General features: G+C 58.4%; 1 long non-coding RNA gene across 1 annotated transcript in view; it reads left to right on the top strand.

Annotated features, from left to right (window-relative positions):
- The window catches only part of LOC135311007 (uncharacterized), a 36,795-nt gene extending 16,309 nt beyond the window's left edge, over window positions 1–20,486 (top strand). The window contains exon 3 of the long non-coding RNA XR_010370910.1: window positions 20,290–20,486. This is a non-coding gene — a long non-coding RNA (uncharacterized LOC135311007). The remainder of the gene's footprint in view (window positions 1–20,289) is intronic.
- Window positions 20,487–24,159: the final 3,673 nt, after the last annotated feature.

Raw genomic sequence — 24,159 nt, 5'->3', positions numbered from 1 at the left:
TGGTCCGTGAGTCGGTGGTCGCGATCTCCCCCTGCCAGAATTGCCTTTTACCTTCTTGGCTCTTAATCTTGGCAGTCTTGGCTAGTTTTCTCAGTGCGCTACACGAAACCGCGTTTTGTCATCCTTTTCTGACAGAAGCACGTTGTCTGTTGTTCTGCTGACATTAACGATCGCCTAGGGACTAAAATGCAGATCGACAGATGCGCTGATTCGTACGCTCCGTGTTCCCGTAATGGAACACCGTCTCTGGTTGGTTGATTTCATCGCTTTGGTTACACCTGTTCCTGTTGTTCAGTTTCTTCTTTTTTGGCTTTGTGTGATTCTCTCTGTGATTCTGTTTTTCTCTGCCTCGCTTTTCCCAGCTCCCCGTCCCTCACTTTGAATACCCGTTATCCTTCACCAGCTCACTCTCCCTTGGTTGCCATCCCCGTTTCTGAGTTCCTCCTGCTTTGCCACGTAGCCCGTGACTTTTTTCTTAATCTCTCTCTGTCTGCCTCAACGCTCCCGCCGCGCTTTTTAGTTCGTCTGCTCTGCTCTGTACCCTGCTACTGTTCTTGCCTTTCTGAGTTCTTCTCTGTCCAGCTCCCTTTCCCTATTCATGAATTCCTGTTCTTCCTGCACCCGCCGCTGTTCCCTGTGATCTCCGTCTCTCTCTGTCCAGCTCCCTGTCCCTAGGTTTTAATTCCTGCCTCTGCCCGCCGTAGCCCGTCTAGATTTTCTCTCGGCCCCTCTCTGTCCAGCTCCGCCTCTCTGTGTTCTAATTCCACGTTCTCTGTCACGTAGACCCGTGCTGTTTGTTTGTCCTCATCTCTCTCTGTCCAGCTCCTTGCTGCTATGTTTTATTTCTCCCCTTTAACGAGGGGCGACTGAATGTTGGGGTGGGGGCGGTTTTTTCCCACCAGTATTTTGAGGGAGCGCTCTTAAGTATTTTATTTCAGTCTCGCTTTCGATGCGCGTTTCCCTGGCAGTTCAGCAGCATCTCTTGGGCGGGGCAGCTGGGCGGACGTCCCTCCCGACTCCATAACACGCCAAAACCCCCCAGTCACGTTGCTGCTGTGTATTTTGGAGATAGATAATCTTATGGCGGGTGTGAACGGCTGTGCGAGTTAAATGAACGCAGAAGGAAAATGGAAAGCTTTCAGAGCCTAGACGCTCATATTGGATGTGCGTAAACACGCGCCCGCCTTCTCAGCACAAAGTGCATTACTGAGATTTATTCTTAATTTTTTACGTTACTCTTTCAAGTTTGACGCTTCGCTTCAGGCTTCATGGAGCCAGGCAGCAAGACGTGCGGCGGCAGGGCGAGGGCTGTAGCTGCTGCGGCGGATCTGTAAGCGGAGGTTCCGGTTCCGGTACAACTTTGCCCCGCAGCCTCACGGGGTTATCTCCCCGCAGCGGTGCCGTAAGGAAGGGATGAGACGTTTTCCAGCACCAGCCAGAGCGTTCAGTGTTACGCGAAGAATCTGTTCAAAATGGTATCGGTTAGTCTTAATACCGTTTTCAAGTGTTCCAGTCCCTCTAGCTTTTAAAGGAGGTGTTGTGTTTTGACGTGACCCGTTTGCCCAGAATCTTGCTGCGGCTCAATTTCCTTCCTATCCCTTGTGCTGACTGAGTTCCTCCATTTTCTTCTGTGCTATTTTATTCACGTGCTGAAATATAGTTTGGGATTTCTGTTTTTCAGATGTCTTCTCAGTGTCTCGTGATGCTCAAGAGATGCCCCCCGGCCCGGGTTTGCCTGCCGGTCGTTAAGCGTGGTGAAGGTAAGGGGCCATCCCTCTGCCTGGGGGCTCCCGGCTCTGTCTCCAGCGGGTGCCCCGCAGGTGCGGCCACGAGGGCTGCCTGGTGGGGAGAGTCGGGGCCCCCAGGGACCGGGGCTGTTTGTCGCCCCGGGGAGCCCATCCCAGCGCGGGAGCGTGGCCGAGCAGAGCCCGAGAGAGATGTGACACTGTCCTCTGGCACGCTCCCGCTCCGCCGTGGGGCGGCCGCTAGCCTGTGGACAGGGGCTGGGGGGGCTGCAGCTGTTTGGGGGGCTGCCCCACCTTTTAGATTTTAGCAGAGCTCCCCCTTTTCTGGGGGGTGTGGGGGTGTGTGTGTGTGTACCTTTGTAAATGGCACTATTAAAGTAATGAGCTGCAGGTTGGAGTAGATTCCCTTGTTTAGTGCCCTTCTTGGGGGTGAATAAAATTGGGGGGGGGGGGGTGGTGGTGGTGTGATGATGTCATGCGGGGCGCCCCGGTGTCACTGGGGGAGCTGATAATGCGTCAGAGGAACAGGTGAGTGGGGGCGTCATGTAGGGGTTCCCCCCCAAAAAGGGGGGTTGCAGCCCCCAAATGCCTGAAAATTCAGGGGGGCTATTACAAAACCCTCTTATTTTAAAATCCCTTTATACATCTATCAATTAATATTACATGTCAATATATATAAAATAAGAACTTCTCTCTCCTATATTATATAACGTATTTCAGGATACAAAAATTCTACATCGAGAAATTAAACAATAAAGGAGTTTAAAATGAAGAAAAAGGACAGATGAAGGAATTCAAAGCAGAAGAAAGTCTGGCTAGAGCGAGCATCTACGCTTAGTGTGTGTTACATAGTCTAAGCAGATGTGTAATCTAAATAGAGGTTATATAGAGTGAAATAAGCCTAGGTATAACTGTAAGTAGATGTCTAAATAGAGAAGTCGAAAAAGATTGAAGTGTCAAAGGGTAAGTAAGCAGATAGCTAGCCTAAATAGGTGGTTTATATACGTGTTAATATGGAAGTCTGAACAGGTATGTGTAAATAGATATGCTGTGTAAGTGTAAATAGCCTAAGTAGGTGTAAGTGTAAATTTAATAGCTAAGTCTAAACAGGTGTTGTATGTAAATGTAAAATAGATAGTATATATAAACTATAGATGTACTCTGTAAGGATGTGTAAGCAGACACACAAGTGCAAATGTCTATGCTATATAAGGTTTTAAAATGCAAAGAAACCATGTTGATAGAGATGTTTATAGAGAGGATTTAAAAATTGGACACACACCCCACCCCCACCCCCCAATCAACTGAAGACACAAAAGCGCTTTCAAATGCTGCCCCTTTCCCGTTCTCCCTCTCCCATCCCGATTTGGGGCCGATTCCCCCAGATGGGGACTTCCCCCTCTGGGGCTGCGCAGGCCGCCTGGGAGCTGCTGCCAGGGCAGACAAACACCCCAAAGCCCTCGAGTCTGGGTCTGCAGTGGGGGGTGAAAAACCCCAAACAGGCAAAACACCCAAACAGGTTTGGGGGAAAGAAAACAATTGGGGGCTCCTGGGAAAGCCCACTCCTGCTGGGTTTGTGCAGCTGGAAAGGGGGGGGGGGGGAAAAGCGGTGGGGGGGTGGGGTGGGGTGGAACCCCACTAACCATTCTCATGCACAAAACCAGGAGCAAAAATCACCGATTTCTTTGTTGTGGAAAGGGCCAAAGAGACCCAGAAGTGAACCGTTTGGAAAAGCAATCCCAACTTTGTTCCTTTGGCTTTTTTTGCTTTTCCATAAGGTAAAACCCCCAAAAACCCCAACAACAAAAAAAGCCAAGCCATCCAAACAGAAATCAGCACCACCAAACGACCGTCCCAAAAACCCCAAATTGGGGAAAATTTGGGGTGAAACAGCAGCAGTTTGAGGGGCATTGCTGGGGCTTATCCGGAATGGATTCTCCGGAGCGGGTCGGTTATCTGGAGCGGATCATCTGCTGCAGGTGAGCCCAGGTGAGTTGCCCGTTGTGGATTATCCTGGGGGGACCCCCCTGGTGTCAGTCATCCCCATGCATGTTCCCCATGGCGTGTCTGCCCAGACATGCCCCTGTCCGGCAGTGTCCGCCTCCTCCCCCGCCCTCCCTCTGCGTGTGTCTGTGCCCTCCCAGACGCTGTCCCCTGAGATGGCCCCCCTGCATGACTTTTTTTCCCCGGTGACATTCCTCCCCCCCGCTTCCCCTGGCCTCCTGTTCTGTGCTCGCTGAAGCCTCGTGCTTACGCAGGATGAGCAGTGGCGAGGCGAGGCGCTGCCAAGCCAACGAAGCCCAAGGCTCAGCAGCGCACAACTCCTTTGCAGGGCAGCCGCTGGCATCTGGTCTGCCTGGCTGCCCTGTGCCCCGACGCACAGCTGCCCCCCTCACCCCGGGCAGCCTGCCTTCAGAAGGGCAGCTGTGTTCCCCTGATGGATTTTCTTCTTTAACCCTCCAGGACCTGTTGACTTGCTGCTCTCCCTGTCCCAGCCCTGATGCCGCAGGCCTACAGCAACTGATGGGGCTTACTCCGGGGGGGGGTGTGGGGGTGGGAAAGGGGACCTTTTTCCCCAGGTGGTTTGTGCTGCTTCTCCTCCCTCGGGCGTGGGGTGGGGGCGAGTGGGGCAGGCGGGAGGACAGTGCGCATGCGCAGTGGCGCCTTTGCTGCTCTCTGCCGCCAGCGTGCGGCCAAACCGCGGTACTGCAGGCGGGCAGCCGCGCATGCGCACTGGCCACCTGTTTTCTGCTCGCTGCTTTCACCGAGCGACCGAACCCCGGGACTGCAGGCGGGAGCTCCGCTACCCTGGTAGAGATTTCCACCCGCCCCTTATCCGATCGCGGCAGTCACCGGTCGATCAAAACCGGGTACGGCAGACGGGAAGCCGCCCGTTCCCGAGGGGGAAGTTTTCCTCTGGCCGCTGCTGTTGCCGTGCAAGCAGATGCTGGTACTGCAGGCGGGCAGCCGCGCATGCGCAGTGGCGCCTTTTTCTGCTCTCTGCCGCCACCGTGCGGCCAAACCGCGGTACTGCAGGCGGGCGGCCGCGCATGCGCAGTGGCGCCATTTTAGCTCTCTATCGCCACCGTGCGACCAAAGAGCGGTACTGCGGGCGGGCAGCCGCGCATGCGCAGTGGCGCCATTTTAGCGCTCTGCCGCCACCGTGCGGCCAAACCGCGGTACTGCAGGCGGGCAGCCGCGCATGCGCAGTGGCGCCCTTTCCTGCTCTCTGCCGCCACCGTGCGACCAAACCGCGGTACTGCAGGCGGCCGGCCGCGCATGCGCAGCGGCGCCATTTTCTGCTCTCTACCGCCACCGTGCGACCAAACCGCGGTACTGCAGGCGGGCAGCCGCGCATGCGCAGTGGCGCCCTTTTCTGCTCTCTGCCGCCACCGTGCGACCAAACCGCGGTACTGCAGGCGGCCGGCCGCGCATGCGCAGCGGCGCCATTTTCTGCTCTCTACCGCCACCGTGCGACCAAACCGCGGTACTGCAGGCGGGCAGCCGCGCATGCGCAGTGGCGCCCTTTTCTGCTCTCTGCCGCCACCGTGCGGCCAAACCGCGGTACTGCAGGCGGGCAGCCGCGCATGCGCAGTGGCGCCCTTTTCTGCTCTCTGCCGCCACCGTGCGACCAAACCGCGGTACTGCAGCCAGCAGCCGTGCACGGGCTGGAGCGACACTTCGCCGCGCTCACTTCTCCACGCCACTTAGTGACACCCCCCCCCCCGCTACCTGGTGACGGCACCGTGGGGGCTGGAGCCGTGTACCACAGCCCTTAGCGACAGGTGTTGACCCCTTGCGATAGCCCGGTGAGGGTGGTGCTGATACTCCTCGCCACGCTCTTAGCAACGGGCCCCGCCCCCGGCGATGGGCGGGCAGGCGGTCTGATGGCTGACCCACCTGGCCCCACCCACCTTTGCGACAGGCCCCCTGGCGAGGGCCTGGTGGGGCGGGGCCGTGCTCCTGTGCTCCCCAGCACCCCCAGGTAGCAACAGGCCCCACCCCCTGGTGACAGCCTGGGGGTGTTGCTGGTGCTGCCTGGCCCCACCCTCCATAGCAAGAGGCCCTGCCCGTGGTGATGGTTCCAGGGGCATTGCCAGCGTCCCTTTGGACACACCCCCTTAGCGACAGGCCCAGCCCCCTGGCAACGGCCCGGGGGGCGGTGCCGGCTCTCTCCCCTTAGCGACAGGCCCAGCCCCCTAGCAACGGCCCGGGGGGCGGTGCCGGCTCTCTCCCCTTAGCGACAGGCCCAGCCCCCTAGCAATGGCCCGGGGGGCGGTGCCGGCTCTCTCCCCTTAGCGACAGGCCCAGCCCCCTAGCAACGGCCCGGGGGGCGGTGCCGGCTCTCTCCCCTTAGCGACAGGCCCCGCCCCCTGGCAACGGCCCGGGGGGCGGTGCCGGCTCTCTCCCCTTAGCGACAGGCCCCGCCCCCTGGCAACGGCCCGGGGGGCGGTGCCGGCTCTCTCCCCTTAGCAACAGGCCCCACCCCCTGGCAACGGCCCGGGGGGCGGTGCCGGCTCTCTCCCCTTAGCGACAGGCCCAGCCCCCTAGCAATGGCCCGGGGGGCGGTGCCGGCTCTCTCCCCTTAGCGACAGGCCCCGCCCCCTGGGAACGGCCCGGGGGGCGGTGCCGGCTCTCTCCCCTTAGCGACAGGCCCCGCCCCCTGGCAACGGCCCGGGGGGCGGTGCCGGCTCTCTCCCCTTAGCGACAGGCCCAGCCCCCTAGCAACGGCCCGGGGGGCGGTGCCGGCTCTCTCCCCTTAGCGACAGGCCCCGCCCCCTGGCAACGGCCCGGGGGGCGGTGCCGGCTCTCTCCCCTTAGCGACAGGCCCAGCCCCCTAGCAATGGCCCGGGGGGCGGTGCCGGCTCTCTCCCCTTAGCGACAGGCCCCGCCCCCTGGCAACGGCCCGGGGGGCGGTGCCGGCTCTCTCCCCTTAGCGACAGGCCCCGCCCCCTGGCAACGGCCCGGGGGGCGGTGCCGACTCTCTCCCCTTAGCGACAGGCCCCGCCCCCTGGCAACGGCCCGGGGGGCGGTGCCGGCTCTCTCCCCTTAGCGACAGGCCCCGCCCCCTGGCAACGGCCCGGGGGGCGGTGCCGGCTCTCTCCCCTTAGCGACAGGCCCCGCCCCCTGGCAACGGCCCGGGGGGCGGTGCCGACTCTCTCCCCTTAGCGACAGGCCCCGCCCCCTGGCAACGGCCCGGGGGGCGGTGCCGGCTCTCTCCCCTTAGCGACAGGCCCCGCCCCCTGGCAACGGCCCGGGGGGCGGTGCCGGCTCTCTCCCCTTAGCGACAGGCCCCGCCCCCTGGCAACGGCCCGGGGGGCGGTGCCGGCTCTCTCCCCTTAGCGACAGGCCCCGCCCCCTGGCAACGGCCCGGGGGGCGGTGCCGGCTCTCTCCCCTTAGCGACAGGCCCAGCCCCCTAGCAACGGCCCGGGGGGCGGTGCCGGCTCTCTCCCCTTAGCGACAGGCCCCACCCCCTGGCAACGGCCCAGGGGGCGGTGCCGGCTCTCTCCCCTTAGCGACAGGCCCAGCCCCCTGGCAACGGCCCGGGGGGCGGTGCCGGCTCTCTCCCCTTAGCGACAGGCCCCGCCCCCTAGCAACGGCCCGGGGGGCGGTGCCGGCTCTCTCCCCTTAGCGACAGGCCCCACCCCCTGGCAACGGCCCGGGGGGCGGTGCCGGCTCTCTCCCCTTAGCGACAGGCCCAGCCCCCTAGCAATGGCCCGGGGGGCGGTGCCGGCTCTCTCCCCTTAGCGACAGGCCCCGCCCCCTGGGAACGGCCCGGGGGGCGGTGCCGGCTCTCTCCCCTTAGCGACAGGCCCCGCCCCCTGGCAACGGCCCGGGGGGCGGTGCCGGCTCTCTCCCCTTAGCGACAGGCCCAGCCCCCTAGCAACGGCCCGGGGGGCGGTGCCGGCTCTCTCCCCTTAGCGACAGGCCCCGCCCCCTGGCAACGGCCCGGGGGGCGGTGCCGACTCTCTCCCCTTAGCGACAGGCCCCGCCCCCTGGCAACGGCCCGGGGGGCGGTGCCGGCTCTCTCCCCTTAGCGACAGGCCCCGCCCCCTGGCAACGGCCCGGGGGGCGGTCGCAGCTCTCTCCCCTTAGCGACAGGCCCCGCCCCCTGGCAACGGCCCGGGGGGCGGTGCCGGCTCTCTCCCCTTAGCGACAGGCCCCGCCCCCTGGCAACGGCCCGGGGGGCGGTGCCGGCTCTCTCCCCTTAGCGACAGGCCCCGCCCCCTGGCAACGGCCCGGGGGGCGGTGCCGGCTCTCTCCCCTTAGCGACAGGCCCCGCCCCCTGGCAACGGCCCGGGGGGCGGTGCCGGCTCTCTCCCCGTAGCGACAGGCCCCGCCCCCCGGCAACGGCCCGAGCCTGTGTTTGCTCCGCTCGGGGGGGGGGCTCGGTTTGGGTGTTTTCTCTCCCCCCCCCCCTCCCGCGCCGGGAGCTCCAGGCGGCTCCCGTACGGCTCCCGGGGCCTTCACCCCTCGGGGGGCTCGGCCCGCCCCTTTCGCGGGGCGCTGTGGGAAGGGCGGGGGCGGGGCCCGGGGGTCGAAGAGCCCCAGCCGGGGCTCGGGCAGCTCTCGCTGCCCCCGGGCTCCTCTGGCGCCGGGGCTCCCGTGTTCCCTCGGGCGGTCGCAGCTCTGGGGCTGTCTCAGCCCCCCGGGCAGGCGTGCTCTGGCGTTTAGAGAAGCGGAGGCGTTGCCTGAGGTAAGGCTTCCAGAGCTTGGCGCTCTTTGGCAGCAGCTGTACTAGAAAGGTCTCTTGTGGCCTGCTTTGCTTTTTTTCTCCCGGGATGCTGTTTTGGGCGCTGAGGGGGCGGTGAGGCGGTTTAGTGGTATGGTGTTCTGTTTGGGGTTTGGTTTTTGCTTTGCTGGTTTTCTTCCCCCTTGTGAGATCATTTTATTCGTTTATCATTTCACATTATCATTTACCCCGCGCCGTTTCCGTCCCCTCTGGGCAGCAGCGGATCCGCCGCTCGAGGGCGAGGAGCTGGGCCGACAACGGGCCGCTGCAGACTCTGGTCAGGGTACGAGGCTGCTCCCTGGGGAGCCGGCGCAGGGGGCGCGGAGGTACGCGCGGGCACTTGTCGGTGCCCCTGACCGGTGAAGGGGAGGTTAAATTGTAGGAGTGCAAATAAACACATATTATTTAGGGAGGAGTCGTGACTCAATTTAATCGCAGCTATTACTGAACAAACCAGGCAGTCATTATTCCTAATCTGTAATTAAAAAAAATAAAGGCAGTCCTTTTTTATGCCATAAATAGAGTTGCGAGTCATTAATAGCTCAATCTAAATGCAGCCGTTATTAAATCAACTGCAGGCATTAATGACTCCTGATCAGAAACAAAATAAGGAAATTTTAGAATCTAGAATGAAAATCGACCCGGAAAGCTAAATTGGGAGCGGGTAGTACTGAAATTGTAACAGGGCTGTTAGAAAGTTCAGAGGCAGCGACAGCTCCTGCTTCCAACCCAAGCAGTAAACGAAGCTTTAGGTTCTTAAATGAAGAGAAATAAAGGTGAGCTGTTAAACAGTGGCTGGGGTCAAGCGTAGCTATTAAGAAAATTTGCAGGTACGGGTGATTCCTGACCAGAACTAACAATTCCAGAAGATTTAGATTTAAAAACTACAGAGCTAATGGAGTGCCACAACCGCCCGGATGTAACCGCAGCCGCTTTGGGGGAATGCCCCAGCCCCCCCCGCCACCGCTATTAATTACTGCCAAGGAGAGCGAGAGTGAAAGTAGAAGCGGTGCATGTGAAACGCGAGCAGTACGCTTTTCCTAAGTCATCCCTTCGTGTCAGGAGAGGAAAGCAAATGGAAAGAAGATGTTTGCAGGGGGTCTGTGCTGGGTTACCTGCGCGTCTCTTCCGTGCATCCTTGAGGAGACATTTAGCTCCTGTTGGGCGCTCGCAGGTGGGGACAGGGCGAGCTGGAGGCAGGATCGGTGCCGGCACTGATAAAGGGATGGGCGACGAGCTGAGAGAAGAGGGGGCAAGGGCTGAAAAAGGGTCTCCAGTTCTGCAGGGAAGGCAGCGGGATGTGACTCGGCAACCGCTCTGACGAGTGCAGGGTCATTCGCTGCGATGAAGTCGGGGTCTGTGGCTGGCCCGGAGAGGCAGCAGAAATCCCAAACTCTTTGCGGGGGTACCGGCCAGATTAGGGCAACACCTGAACAGTAAAACCATTTAGGGGAAGCAGAGCTGGGCTGCACCGCGTGGCCAACCTCCCTCTTCTCCGTGAGTCCCAAAGGGGCAGCTCCAAGAATGTGCTGAGAATTAATGTCTTGCGCTAAAAATGAGACGCAAGTAGCACCCACCCGTGAATTTTATTTTCTCTCTCGCTCTGCAGCTCCTGCCTGCTTGTCTCTCCTCAGTGCGCACCTGCACCTGTGCTCGGATGGGGCAGCTGAGGGAAGGTGCTGCCATCTCCCCGGCCCCGGCGGACCGCCCCTCAGCTGTGTCCTCTGTCAGGGAGCGTCGTCATCTCTCCTGCCCCCCAGAGCGTGTCCTGTAGTGGCAGACGCGCGGGCTTTTCCCTGCACGCGCATACGGGAAGGGAAGGGAAGGGAAGGGAAGCACAGTGAGAGCTGGGCTTGTCAAAGCGTAATGGGGGTGGTGGGAAGCGTAGCTAGAACCGGAGAGCTACAGCGCAAAAGCGAAGCGGACGGGACACAAAAGTAAAATGGTGCACAGGAATGCTGAGGAGAGAACTCCCGCAGCACGCAGGAAATCAGTGTCAGAATCTATTTTCTTCTGACTGCCGAATTAAAAATAATGGCACGCTTTGCAACGCCAAGCTCGCTCTAATCGTCTGAACTGTTTCTTTCCAGCCCCCCACCGCCCCCAGCACACTGTTCAGCCTCCTCAGCCTGAAATGCCTTGTTTTCCTGCTTTTTTTTTTTTTTTTTTTTAATGACAGGGCAACTTCTGTTCCCGAGGTGGTGCCTACAGTACAGCTATCTCTTCGAAGGCAGTTTGGTTTAGGTCAGAGAATGTTTAGCCTGGACTGAATCAGCCTCTGTTTCTGTTTCTGGAAATCGTCGGTCCTGTGCATCAAGCCCGGAAAAAAGGAAATATGAACCAAAGGACCTGGGGCCTGCAGGGCTAGGAAAATATTTGAGAAGAGGTTCAGTGGGGAAATGACTGTTTGTCTGTGGGGCGTCCAGGCAAGCAACCCAGCTGCTAGAAAGCGGCGCTGTCCCCAGGGTGGCCTCGGCGGTCCCGTCGGAGTCGGGGGAACAAGGACAAGGCAGGGGGAAGCATCTGGCCTGCCGTGTGGACCGTGACTGTACAAAGCACGTGTGATGCACTGCAAGTTTACCTGTTTAAACTGTGAGTTAAAGAAGGTGTGCAGTTGCTTTGTAAACAGCCGACGCTCTAAAGCTACACCCATCTAATTGCTAGCTGTATTAAATCTATCGTATTGCTGTTTCTGCATTAAAAAAGAAAAAAACCAACACACCTATGTAAGCACGTCTAAGTACAATGGAAAACCACTGTTTAACGCGTGGCATGTGCGGGTGGTTTTTTTGGGGCGGGGGGGTGGGGTGTATGACAAAAACCTGCGAGAGACACACGCACACACGCACATGTCATGTTTAGCGCTCACCTAAACCCAAAAAAGAAAATCCACTCTTTATTTTGCAGCATTAGCATTAGCTTCCAGCGCACAGCCTGAGCGCGCACCTCTGCTCTCACCGTCTGCTCCCTCTTCAACCGTGCGTGGCTGTCATCAGCTTGCACAGGCTTTGCTCGTGCAAGTTTCCGCGACGGCTTACGAGAAGGCAGGCAAACAGACCCAGCAAGACGCGTAGTGCCTTCCTCTATGGGCTCCGTCCAGCCTTTGTTAAAATGAGCAGAAAAGACATCTGCTGCGGCCTTTGTCCTGACTGACTCTTACAGAGAGCATCTGACTTGACCCGCAGCAAAGCCATGCCCCAGGCAGCAGCACGTACTGGCGCGGACCGCGGTTTCACCCACCTGCTTTACTGCGCCGGTCCTTTCCCACGGCCGATGCCGCAGATGTGGCGCGGCCCACCCCCAGACCTCTTTACGAGGGTTCCCTGGGCTCTGCAAGTCGCCTGCTGGACGTGTTGCTGATTCGGGCACGGGCAAAGTCAGCTTCTTCGCTGGCCTCGGGCCAGGGCAGCCCCGTACCTGAGGGAAACTGAGAATATCTCCAGCGAGATCTCACCGGGAGGCTGGGACCTCGTCAGTAGGGGAGAAGGCCAAGCGACTGACACTGAAAGGGAGCTCTTTGCTAGGCTGTAGATCGTAAAGTTAAAAAAGAAAACAAACCTGCCTTTTTTAAAATGCCCCCCTTTGAGTCTGCCACGTTTGATACAGATTTTTTAAATTGCAGGGTCTATCTCCTACAGGCCTCATGCAAAGGGAAGCTAGTACCTCTGGCTCTCAGGACAAGGGGGTCCCTCAGGAGCCCAGGTGCTCACGCCAGCCGGCATCTGGCACAGCACAGGGCAGGAGCTTTGGCAGTAGTACGTGAGCTGAGAATGAGAGTCCGGCAGCGCCGCACGCTTCTCCTGTGAGCCGCCGAGGCTCGCGCGCTGTGCCTTCCGCAAATAAAAGGCCAGAAGAGTCAGCATTTCTGCTAGTTCCAGCCTCATCCGCACCCTCGTCGGTGTAGCTGTAAGCAAGCGTCCCGTAGCGACTGGGAGCGTGGCAGCTGGGCTTCCTGCGCTGCCTTAGGTTGTGCCCTTGGAGAGACCCTTCTCCGAGCCCCGTGAGCCCCGGGGTGGGTGGGCTGCGGTGCCGTTCAACGCTGAATAGGCACGAAGGCCTGTAAACAAAATGTATTTATATCGCACCCATACCCGGCAGCCAACCGCCGCTTTATTTACGTATCCTGCACCTCCTGCCGACGCTTTTAAACTTAGCCGATATTGCCGCAGTTTTCACTGACGGGGCAGGGGACTGCCATGCTGCAGGGGCAGTGTCTGGGTGTCTGCCACGGACACAGACGTCCTCAGCTGGGTAGGGACAGGGTGAGAGCTGGAACAACTCTGCTGACATGTACGGGCCGTCCCAGGGCAAGGCTCCTGGGTCTGGGGGCTGAAAGGCGAGCCGCGCTGGGTGGTTGGTGTGGGAGCTGTGGAGCAAGTAGGGGGGAAAAAAAGCAACAAGAAAAAACCATCCAAATGTTTCACAGCAGGTAGAAAGCTTGGCAGAAAGCAAACTGAATGCTGTAAAGACAAAAGCCGAAAGCCGGCTATGGACTGGACGAAAAGAGTCAGTGCCACGGAAGGAGGTTATTTCTTCCACTGACCGTAGGAGGCTTTTTTGTGAGAAAACACAACACCTCTTCTTTCGGCTACGGCGCGGTACCGCAGCAGTAACGGGCCAGAGCGTGCGAGCGCCTCTGGCAGTATCGGTAACGGCCGGGGCACGGCCGAACGGCCAGCCCACCTTCCGCACAAGGAGAACACCGTTCCCCTGGAACGCCACGCAGACCCAGGACGGGTACGGCGGAGGCCGAGCCCAGGCGCCCCCATTGCCAAGGACCACCTTGGCCTCGCAGCGTCTCACGCTGCGGGGTGTTTTGCAGGCCGTGGCTAAGCTCAGGCCCCCTGCTCGTGGCTGCCCCCGGTCCCCCGGCGCCGGTCGGGCCCCAGCCCCCAGCGCGGTGCGGCGCAGGGCAGCGGCCCAGCAGGGCGGCCCCACGGGCCCCAGCCCGCACCCCCCCCCCGTGCCTGCGGGCAGGGCCCCGCGGCCGCCGGCCCCTTCCTCCTCTGCTCGCTCCCGTCGCGGACGGCTCGGTACGTGTCACGAGCGGCAGCCCCGTTCAGCCGCTCCCGGAGGGCGCGCGGCTCTGCCCGGCCGTGACCGGGGCCCGCAGGGGTCTCTCGCTCGCCCGCTCGCCCCGAAAGGAGCCGGCCCCGAGCCGGCGCGTCCCGCCCCGCCCGGCCCTCGGCGCCCTCGCGAGCTGAGCGCGGCCCGGCCAGCAGGGGGCGCTGGCGCTCACCGGCTGGGCGCGGGGGCGGTCCGGCGCGGGGGCGGGGCCGGTGGGGGCCGGTCCTTCCGGCCGCCCTCTAAGGGCCGCCCCGCGGGGCCCGGGCTTCCGGTGGCGCGTGCGCGGCGGAGCGGAGGTGGGAGAGGTGCGTGGGGCGGCCGGGTCGCGAGGGGTCTCTTTGCGGTGCCGGGGCCCCTCTGCGGCCCGGCGTGGGAAGCCCGTGGCCGGCGGAGACTGCTCGGAGCTGGGCGGGGAGCGCCGCGGCGGTCCGGCCGCAGGCAGCCATCCCCTGCGGTGGCCGGCATCCCCTCGGGACTCCTGGAGGCCTGGCGGCTCCCGATCCCCGTCTGCGGCAGCCGCCTGAGAGAGCAGCGCGGCCGTAGCCGGGGGCCGGAGAGCGCTGGTGGGTGAGTTCGGGCAGCGGTGGGGGCTCCGTGTGGGCCGGGGGTGGGGGGGGCTCCGTGCGGGCCCGACCCTGGGCCGGGCGGGGGGGGCTCCGTCGCGCCGGGCCTGGGCCGGGCTCGGTGCCGGGCGGGAGGAGCTCCGTCGCGCCGGGCCCGGGGCCGGGCGGGGGAGGGGGGGGCTGGCTCCTCCGTGCCGGGCCCGGGGCCGGGCGGGGCGGGGGACGCCTCCGTCGCGCCGGGCCCGGGGCCGGGCGGGTGAGGGGGGGGCTGGCTCCTCCGTGCCGGGCCCGGGGCCGGGCGGGGGAGGGGGGGGCTGGCTCCTCCGTGCCGGGCCCGGGGCCGGGCGGGGGAGGGGGGGGCTGGCTCCTCCGTGCCGGGCCCGGGGCCGGGCGGGGGAGGGGGGGGCTGGCTCCTCCGTGCCGGGCTCGTGCCGGGGGGGGGCTGGCTCCTCCGTGCCGGCCCCGGGCCCGTGCTCGTGCCGGGGGGGGGCTCCGTGCCGAGCTCGGGCCCCGCAGAGAAGCCCTGGTCGGGCATCGTTCTCTTTTGCACAATGTAGGGCTTTCCCCGTTTATTTTCTGTGTACTGTGTTTTGGGCCACCTGAAACCCTTTGGCCGGGGAGGTTTGGTGCGGGGAGATGGCAGGTCTGGAGCCTGAAAGATCTCGGGTGGGGGGCGGGGGAGGTATTTTTGCCTTAAAACTCTGGGCCCACCTCGTGTGTCATGTCGTGAGTCTCGTGACTGTGGCAAATGGCTCAGTCAGGCGTTTTCTGATAAAAAACTTCTGAACGTGTGCGTGTGTAGGCACGGGGAGATTTGCGCAGGGTGACGGAGCCCCTTGCGCTTCTGTGCTAATGTCTACCTGTTCTAGATCTCCAATGTTGGAAAGCCTTTGTTTAGTGCCTGGTTGTGCCTGCGTAACAAATGTTTTAGCTGCTGATGTGTTATACCTCTGCTGTGAACTTTTTCCTGGGTGGCTTGATTGTTTCTGGTTGTCCGTGTAAATCTAGGCAGCTATTTTCTGCCCGGTGGTGAAGCCTATCGCTTTGGATAACAAAGGGCAGGAGAGCAATAAAGAAAAAGGTGACCTGTCTGCTGCAGCTCCTTGCAAACGATTCGTTCCTTATTTTCTGCCCTTGGGTAGGTGTTGTGCTTTCCAGATAACGCAGCCTCTCCTGTGCCTGTCCACGCCGTGCATTTTTGTCCTGCCCTTGCTTGAAAAGGCTCTCCTTGCCTTCCTCCTCTCTGCTGCAGTTGGCTTAATCTCTCGCTGCTGCTGCTGCTGGAAGAGGGATAAAGGGAGTGTTGTCGATGGGGTTGTTAAAAGCTTTTTCGCGGGCTGTAACGCGCGGGAAGGGGTGGGCGGGGGGGGCAACTCAGTACGGGGGAGGGGGGAGGATCAGGCTGCGGGGAAAATGGGAAACCAACATCACCTTCCCCTCCTACGGCGCAGCCCGGCCGCACGGCTCCCCGGGGATGCCCCTGCCCGCGGGTGTACCGTGTGTGCGCCCCCCGCGTGGGGCGGGGGACGACGACACACACCCCCACACCGTCGGCGGCACTGGGGCAACCCCTGCCCCAGGGCTCCGCGCTCGTACCCGGCTCTCCCCGCTCCGGCACGGCACGGGGCTGGACGCACCGAGGAGACCCCGGGGCGGCTTCTCGCGGCTGGGTGAGAACAGGGCCCGGCCCCGAGCAGCAGAGCGGGCACCGCCGGTAGCTCGGAGGAGCGGGGCCGGCTCGGCTCGAGGCGTCGGAGCGAAAAGGGACGAGAACCGGCCCGGAGCGTCCGGGGGTTGCGGGGGGGGCGGCGGATGGTCCGGTGGCCGGGTTCGGCTCCGTGCCGGGCCGTGGGGCAGCCGGAGCCGCGCCGGGGGGCAGGTGAGGAGCCGCGTGCGTGGCTGGGCGCGCTGTGGGTCGGCGGGTTTCGGCTGTGGGGTCTCCCGGTCCGCGGAGTCCCCGGGGGGGGGGGGGTTGCGGGCAGCAGCGGCCCCGGGCCGAGCGCTGTCGTGGGTCGGTGGTTGGGTTTTGGGGCCGAGCCCGTGCCCGGCCGTGGGGAAGTAGGGGCAGCCCCACCCGGCTCTCGGCTGCTCCTCGTCGGGGTCGGGCGGCGGCGGCGACCCCGGCGGGGGCCCCTGCGGTGCCGGGCGGGTCCCCCCCTTGCCCGCGAGGCAGGCAGGGACCCCGGCTGCTGCCGCCGCGGTTTGCTGGAGGCGGGCTGGGCCCGGCCCCCTGTGGGGTTGGGGTGCGGGCCCGGCGGTGCCGGGGAAACGAGGCCTGCGAGAGCAGGAGGAAAGCGCTGCCGGGCCGGCGCTGGGCTGCCCCGCCGGGGTGCGGGGCCGGGCCCGCGCAGTTCAGTTCCCGAGGCCTCCCCGACAGTGCCCGCGTGGGCCGTGGGGGTGCGGGGCTGCGGGGTGGCTGCGCTCTCCGCGGCCCTGAGCGTTGCCCGTGGGGACTGCGGAGGGGGCCGGGACGCAGCCAGGCTCAGCTGGTTTGGTCCCTGAGCGGGGAGAGCGCAGCTCTTCTGTTCCTGGGCCGTGAGAGCAGGCTCCTGTGGCTGACGCCGGGGCCCTGAAACAGATCGAGTCGTGCGTTTTGAGGGCCTGACCGAGGGGACTAAGTCGTGTGGTTTGGGGCTGAGGAGCAGAGGTCGAGTGCTGCATTTTTGGGACTTGAGAACAGGCTCAGCAGCTGGGCTTTTTCGCTCAGAAACGGTCCCAAAGTGAGCTGGTTTGGGGGCCAAAAGCAGAAGCCGGTTTGGCTGCTTGTGCAGGCTGGGGGGTTGGGGTGGGGTGGGGGCATTGGGGGCTGCAGGGGAAAGCAGGGGTTGGGCAGGGTACGCGGACCCTCCCCGGAGGTGGGGGTCCGGTCACATCGGACCCCGAAGTTCGGGAGGCCGGCATGCACCAGAGCGAACTCGCCACCTGAGGCGGGTCTCTGGAGGAAGGGTGCTTTTTGGATCCAGCACAGCACACCCTCTTTGGGTCCAGCTCTTCTTTCTGTGCTGCTTAGGATAGTTATTAACCAATTAATTAATCATACAAACTAAGTCACAGCAGCTCTATCGGCTCCATCGTGGTTCGGAGCTCTGAATCAGTTTCATTTGGTGTCTAACACGTTTTTTTCCCCAAGGAGAGGCTAAGTTTCAAAGTTAGTTCTCACAAGTGTGTCAGTCGACAAAATTGAGTTATGATTATTAAAACCACAAAGGTGACAGGAGTCTCACAGATCTGGTCTATTTCTGAAAATGTATTCATCCCATGCAGATGTCGTCGGGATACAGATCATCTGCATCTTCATGCTCTGACAAGACAAGATGCTGAGACAGGGATGAGCTCCAAAAGGACTGCTGAAAAGAAGAAAAAACCGCACTCCACAAAGTCATGGGGCTTTTTTTTTGCGTTTGGGGGGGCGGGGTGGCTTTAACAAAAGAGTGCAGTGTTGGCTGGCAGCAGCCTGCAGGGCATCTTTGCTGCCTGATCTCTCCTTTTCTTCTCTTCCACTCCTCTTTCAGGGCTGTGATTGTCATTTGGATAGTTTTAGAAGAGCAGTTAAGTTCCTCGCCTGTGTCAATGTGCTGGTAATACCAGGAAGGTGAATGGTTGAACCGGTCGGGCGGGTGGGAATAACTTGGCTGCAGGTAGAACTTCTGAGGGAAGACCAGCAAAACCAGGAAGCAAATAGCAAGTTCCCCAAAAATGTGCGGGTGTCAAGCACGTAAGCGTTTCATTGCCGAATGTTTTTGGGAATATGTTCCAAATGGCTATTTTTGGTAAACATAAATTTTCAGGAGATTCAGGGTTGTGTGTGGCAAAACATGTCCCTCTGCTTTTGTGTCCTGCCGCACAAACGGCCGGCGGCAGGGCTCTTGTTCCCCGCTCTCGATATTGCCACAGCAGGGCTGTGATACTTAGACCTGAGTGGGGATGGGTTTAGGAGTGGAAGGAGAGAGAACGCCTGTGCTCTGTAAGGGCTGTGAATGCTGACCCTTTGTCTCCGTCTGCTGCTTTTCCCGTGCGGGTGATGAAGCTGTTTTACTTTTCTCTGTTGTTCCTGGTCTAAATAGCTGCAAGGCTGTCGCCGCTGTGGGTGTGCAATTTGTGTTGCTGTGTTTCTGTGGAGTCCTAGCCACGGCTCGCTTCTAGTGTGGCCAAGGGTCAAGGTAGGGCTTTCAGCTTAAAGCTTCAGAAGCGCTGCGCGCTGAGATGGGTGTAGGTGAAACTGCTGTTGCGCCTGCAGCTGTGCTCGCAGGGATGCTGGGCGGCTCCGCATCAAACCGGCGAGGTGCCCGTGGACCTCCGTCGGGCTGCGCCCTGGGTGCGCGAGCGTGCCGTGTGTTTGCTGTTCCGGCTTGTACGTGCGAGGGCTTAACGTTTGATTTAACGCATTTCCTTTAACGGCAGGCTGTAGTTGGGCTCTAGATGGTATTCCTACGGGGGCGCAAGAGCTGTGGAATGGTTAAGCTGTTGCTGTGCCTCCAGGTGACTTGTTCAGTAACACTGTTTTTCCAGGTGCAGGTGGATGAGTCGTGCAGGGCAACGGAGGAGAGCCCAGGGGAGCGCTGGAAGAAGGTGAGTCTGTGTAGTACGGGAGGGAAGATGTGACTGATGGCTATAGGGCTCCATTATGGGTTTTACTCTTTTTTTTTTGTGATCCGAGGGCGCTAAGCGATGAGCCGAGCGTGATCTGGGCCCTGGAGGTGAGTCAGGCAAGGTGACCGGTGCTTGGTGGGCTGGAGTAGGTGTTCTTTTTCAGGTTATTCAGGTTTTTTTTTCCCTTGTCTTCACTTTCCCATCCCCATTTGGGGCCGATTCCCTCAAACGGGGACTTCCCCCTGTGGGGCTGCTTATGCAGCCTGGGAGCTGCTGCCTGGGCACAAAAATACCTCAAACCCCCTGACTCTGGGTCTGCAATGGGGGGTGAAAAAAACAGAAAGAATTCTGGTGGAAAGAAAACAACTTGGGGCTTCTGGGAAAGCCAACTCCAGCTGGATTTGTGCAGCTGGAAAGGGAAAAAAAGGGTGGTGGTGGGGAAGGAACAACCACCTAAAAGCACCCACCAACCATTCTCATGCACAAAACCGAAAGTGAAAATGACCATTTTTTGTAGGGTAAAAGCACAAAAAGTCCCCACAGAACTCAGTAGTTTGGAAAAGCAACCCCAATTATTACATTATGTAAAGAAGGCAGGGGAAAAAAAAGAAAACCAAAACAAAACCCTATCACAACCCTGATGCCACATGCCTACAAGCAGTTCCTGGGGCTTATTCTGCGGGGGTGGGGGACCCAACCTTGTTCCCCAGGTTTGCTGTGCTGCTTCTCCTCCCTCAGGCATGGGCGGGGGGGGCAGTGGCATGGACAGTAGCAAGCACCAGATTTTTTTAAGCAGTCGAGAGGAAAGGACTGAAATGCTCGAGACGCTTTGCTGTTTGGTGCAGAGGCAATGAACGGTGCTGCTGGGGCTGCGAGGGGGAAAGGTGCAGAGGAATAGAAGCTCTGTGGATGCAGCCAAGTTACGGTTTCTGGATGGTATTAATCGAGAAGAGTAATTCAGATAATGCTGCTGCCCAGCGACCAGAGTTGGGTACTGAGCCCGGGAGCCGCGCACGCGCGGTGGCGTCCCTGTGATCCCCATTGCTCTCTCCGCAGGTGACAGCCCTGCGATGCTGCGGTGCCTGCGAGGTGATGCCGCCGTGCTCGTTGCTGCTTCCTGGTAAGGAAAGGCCTCCTCCGCTCCTGCTGCAGCGTGGTGGTGTGTCGGACACGATTCCCTGTGTCGGGTGAGGCCTAGGGCTGCCGGCAAGGTGAGCGAGCCCCTTTGGTGGGTGCCGGGGTGTCTCCTTGTGTGCCTGCACTACTGGGGCTGGTGGGATGGGAAGCTTCAAACGACCTGCCGAGGCAGGCTTCTGGTATGCTAAAGGCGAGCGGGTGAGGGCAGCCCCAGGAGTTACCCGGGAGCTGATAGAAGGGAAGAGGGAAAGGAGGAGGAGGAGGATGACCTTTTCCCCCTGCCCAGGGCGCAGAAGGTAGCCGACTCCCCAGCTCACCAGAGCTCCCCCTCAGCCTCCCCTGGCCCCCCTTGCCCCGTGCTCCTGCCCCCAGCTCCGGCACGAGCGAGCTAGGCTACGTGCCTAGGAAGCCTCATCTCGTAAGAGCTGTGAGACACCCTTGTATTCTCTTCAGGTGGAGGACGGCCTAGAGTCTGGAGCTGCAGAAGAGGCAGGGAGGAGAGGAGGGGAAAGAAGCATCTGAACGGCTAAATTGTGCCAGCAGCGCTGAGAGCGAGAGTCACGGTGAGTCCTGGGCCACTGGGGCCCCGTTGCCTCTCTTGTGCGTCCTGGGCCCTCCCTGTCCCTCCCCCGGCCCCCTCTCTTTCCTTACCTGCTGCAAAATTTTTTTTAGTTTTTTTTTTTTGCACCCCCCCCCCGCCCCTTCTTTCTCCATCTCGCTCTGAGTGGCTCCCTGCCTCCCCGTCTTTTCAGGCCTCCCTCTCTCTGTCCTGTAGCCTGTGGCTACTTGTTCTTTCTCCGCCTTTCTCTGCCTGGCTCTGGCTCAGTTTTTATTTTTTTATTCCTCCTGCTCTGTCCTGTAGCCTGTCGGTATTTTGTCTTTCTCTGGCCCTCTTGGTCTGACTCCGTGTGTTACCGAAAAACGCGGTAAAATCGGAAACAACTCCTCAACGCCGATTTAGTATTAAAGAGCAGGCGTTCTTTATTCACGGCGCCAGATGCACGGGGGATCGCTTCTCCTGGCGTGCGTACCTCACACACCTTTCCCGTAGAATTTGTAGATCAAAATTTTACGTATTCATACATATTCATTATCGTCCTGTCTACTGATCGGTACAAACTGGCTCGTTCCGTATGTAAATCACTGCGCAGGCTCGGTGGTGGTCCGTGAGTCGGTGGTCGCGATCTCCCCCTGCCAGAATTGCCTTTTACCTTCTTGGCTCTTAATCTTGGCAGTCTTGGCTAGTTTTCTCAGTGCGCTACACGAAACCGCGTTTTGTCATCCGTTTCTGACAGAAGCACGTTGTCTGTTGTTCTGCTGACATTAACGATCGCCTAGGGACTAAAATGCAGATCGACAGATGCGCTGATTCGTACGCTCCGTGTTCCCGTAATGGAACACCGTCTCTGGTTGGTTGATTTCATCGCTTTGGTTACATTTCCCCCCTTTGGAAGTTTTGAAATAATCATTTTCTCAATACTTCCATCCTAGATCAATAATATTCCACTATGTCAGTTCAGTGTTTGGTTCATCTTCTCAAAATTTTCACTTGATTGTGGTCTCTAGGGCATATGCAGGTTCCATCTTATACCCAAAATTTTATTAATTTGTTGAACTACCTCTGCAAAAAAATGTGGTCCTCTCCCAGAGGACATTCCTGTTGGCACTCTAAATCTTGGTATTATTTCTTTCAGCAACATTTTAACTACTACTCTAGCTTTGTTGGTGCAGCACGAGAAAGCTTCTGGCCAACTAGAAAATTTGTCCATCATCACTAACAAATACTGCTATATCTATTTTGTCTGGGTAACTCAGAGAACTTAATTTGCTAATAATTTCCGGGAGAATTTTTTGTTTTGTTACTCCTAAAGGTGGTTTCCTTTGGTTCAGGGGATTATTTCTAGGACAGATTGGACACTTAGCTACCATGGGTTTAATTATTCTTGTCATGCCTACACACGCTACAGATGCTTTTAAACTCAAAACCGTAGCATCTACACCCTAATGTGTTTGCTCATGCTTTTCTTTTGCAAGTTCTGTCATAACTTGTGGGGTTGTTATTATTATTACTTGTTTTTCTGGTGTTACCTACCATCTCTCTGTGTTTTGTGATGCTTCCAATTGTTCTGCTAATTGCTCATCCAATTTATTATAATAATCTCGGTTTCAACTTTGGAATTCCGATCTGTTTTACTGGTACTAGTGCAAGGATACCTTGCTCTGCAGTCCTCTTTGCAGCTTTATCTGTCAATCGTTTGCTTATGTTTACAGCCGTCTGGCCGAATCGATGAGCTTTGCAACGCTTTACCGCCACTTCTTTTGGTTTCTGCACGTCTTCCGGAAGTTGGAGAATGTCTTCTTTATGCTGTATCAATGATTCTTGGGCTGATGGCAGTCCTTTTTCCTTCCCAGTAGCTCCATGATCGTGGATCACACCAAATGCATGTTTGGAATCAGTCTAGATATTTATCCTTCGTCCTTCTGCCATTCGCAGAGCTCGCTTCAACGCTACCAATACTGCTTTCTGTGCTGAGGTGTTCGCAGGCAGCGCCCCTGACTCCATTCCCTCGGCGGTGATAATGACAGCATATCCGGCCATTCTCTTCTCGCCCAGAGCTGCTTCCATCTGTAAACAACTCCAGATCAGGATTTTCCCAGAGGTTTGTGTCTCAGGCCTGGTCTGCTGGAATAGACTTGTTCAATAGTTAGCAAGCGATCGTGTTCGAAATTGTCCGTAAGGTTTTCTGTTGTTAAAAACATACAGGATTCAGTATAGCAGTAGCCTTCGATTCCACATGGTCTTGTTCTAACAGAACAACTTGATATTTCAACATTCTGCTAAGGGATAGCCAACGACCCCCCTTTTGTTCTAAAACAGTCACCGCTATGTGCGGGACACATACTGTCATCTTTTGTCCCATTGTTAACTTTGGGGCTTCCTGGATCGGCAGCGCTGCTGTTGCTACTGCCCGTAAACATCCAGGCCATCTTTTACTCACGTGGTCGAGTTGTTTGGAGAAGTAGCCCACGGGTCTCTTCCAGGTTCCCAGTCGCTGTGTCAGCACTCCAAGGGCTAAATGTTGTCTTTCGTGGACAAACAGCTCAAAAGGTTTAGCGAAATCGGGTAGGCCTAATGCAGGGGCCATCACTGAGGCTCTTTTCAGTTCTTTGAATGCCGTTTGGCATCCGGGCGTCCAGGTTAAATATTTATCCTTTGATTCTTTCAGTGCCTCGTATAATGGTTTTACATACAGTCTGTAGTTCAGAATCCAGAGCTGACGCTATTTCACTATTTTCAGAAAAGCTCTCAGTTCCTTCGGGCCGCAAGGTTCGGGAATTTGACAAATAGTTTCTTTCTTTTCACTTTCTAATTGTCTTTGTCTCTGAGATATTTCAAATCCTAAATAAATGGCTGCTTCTTCTCCTATTTGGGTTTTGTTTCTGGAAACTCCGCATCTTCCTTGGCCCAGAAAATTTAAAAATTTCAAAACATTATTCTTTACTTTCTGCCACTATCAGAATGTCGTCTGCATTCTGTAACAGTATGCCTCTCCCTGGGTTCTGTTTTTTCTATACATTTCTATATTTCTAATTTTTTTTCTTGCCAGCTGAGTCCCAAATATCGTAGGACTAATTTTAAATCCTTGTGGAAGTACGGTCCATGTTAGCTGTGTCTTTCATTCTGTGGTCGGGCTTTCCCATTCCAAAGCAAATAGGCTTTGACTTTTTATGCCTGGAGGTATGCAAAAGAAGGCATCCTTCAAATCTAGTACAGTAAACCATTTATGCTCCTCCTTTAAAAGAGGTCAGTAAAGTGTATGGATTAGCTACTACCGGATGTAGATCTTGGACCACCTGAGATATAGCCCTTAAATCGTGAACCAGCTAATACTCTTTGCCTCTAGATTTCTTTACTGGCGGCACAGGAGTACTATATTCTGATTCACATTCTACTAAGAGCTCATATTCTGAAAAAAATTTATAATTAACTTCTCTAATCCTTTTCGAGCCTCTCGCTTAATACGGTATTGTTTTTGTCTTACCGGCTTGGCTCCAGGCTTTAAGGTTACTTTTACCGGCTCTGCCCGCTTAGGTCGCTCCGGAGCTCCGCTCGCTCAAACCAAAGGAATTACTACGTTTTCCACTTCTTCGGGAACCTGTTCCTCCCTGGAGGAATCCTGTAACATAAACGCTCTCGCCTCTGTGGCTTTTGATTCTGTTCTGGTATTAGTAATTTAATCTCTCCATCTTTAAAAGTTACTTGAGCATCTAATTTACTTAATAGATCTCATCATAACAGAGGCAGTGGACATTCAGGCATAT

The sequence above is a fragment of the Phalacrocorax carbo genome, unplaced genomic scaffold (assembly GCF_963921805.1).
Source record: "Phalacrocorax carbo unplaced genomic scaffold, bPhaCar2.1 SCAFFOLD_60, whole genome shotgun sequence".
Taxonomy (NCBI): domain Eukaryota; kingdom Metazoa; phylum Chordata; class Aves; order Suliformes; family Phalacrocoracidae; genus Phalacrocorax; species Phalacrocorax carbo.
This window is presented reverse-complemented; position numbering and strand designations above follow the sequence as displayed.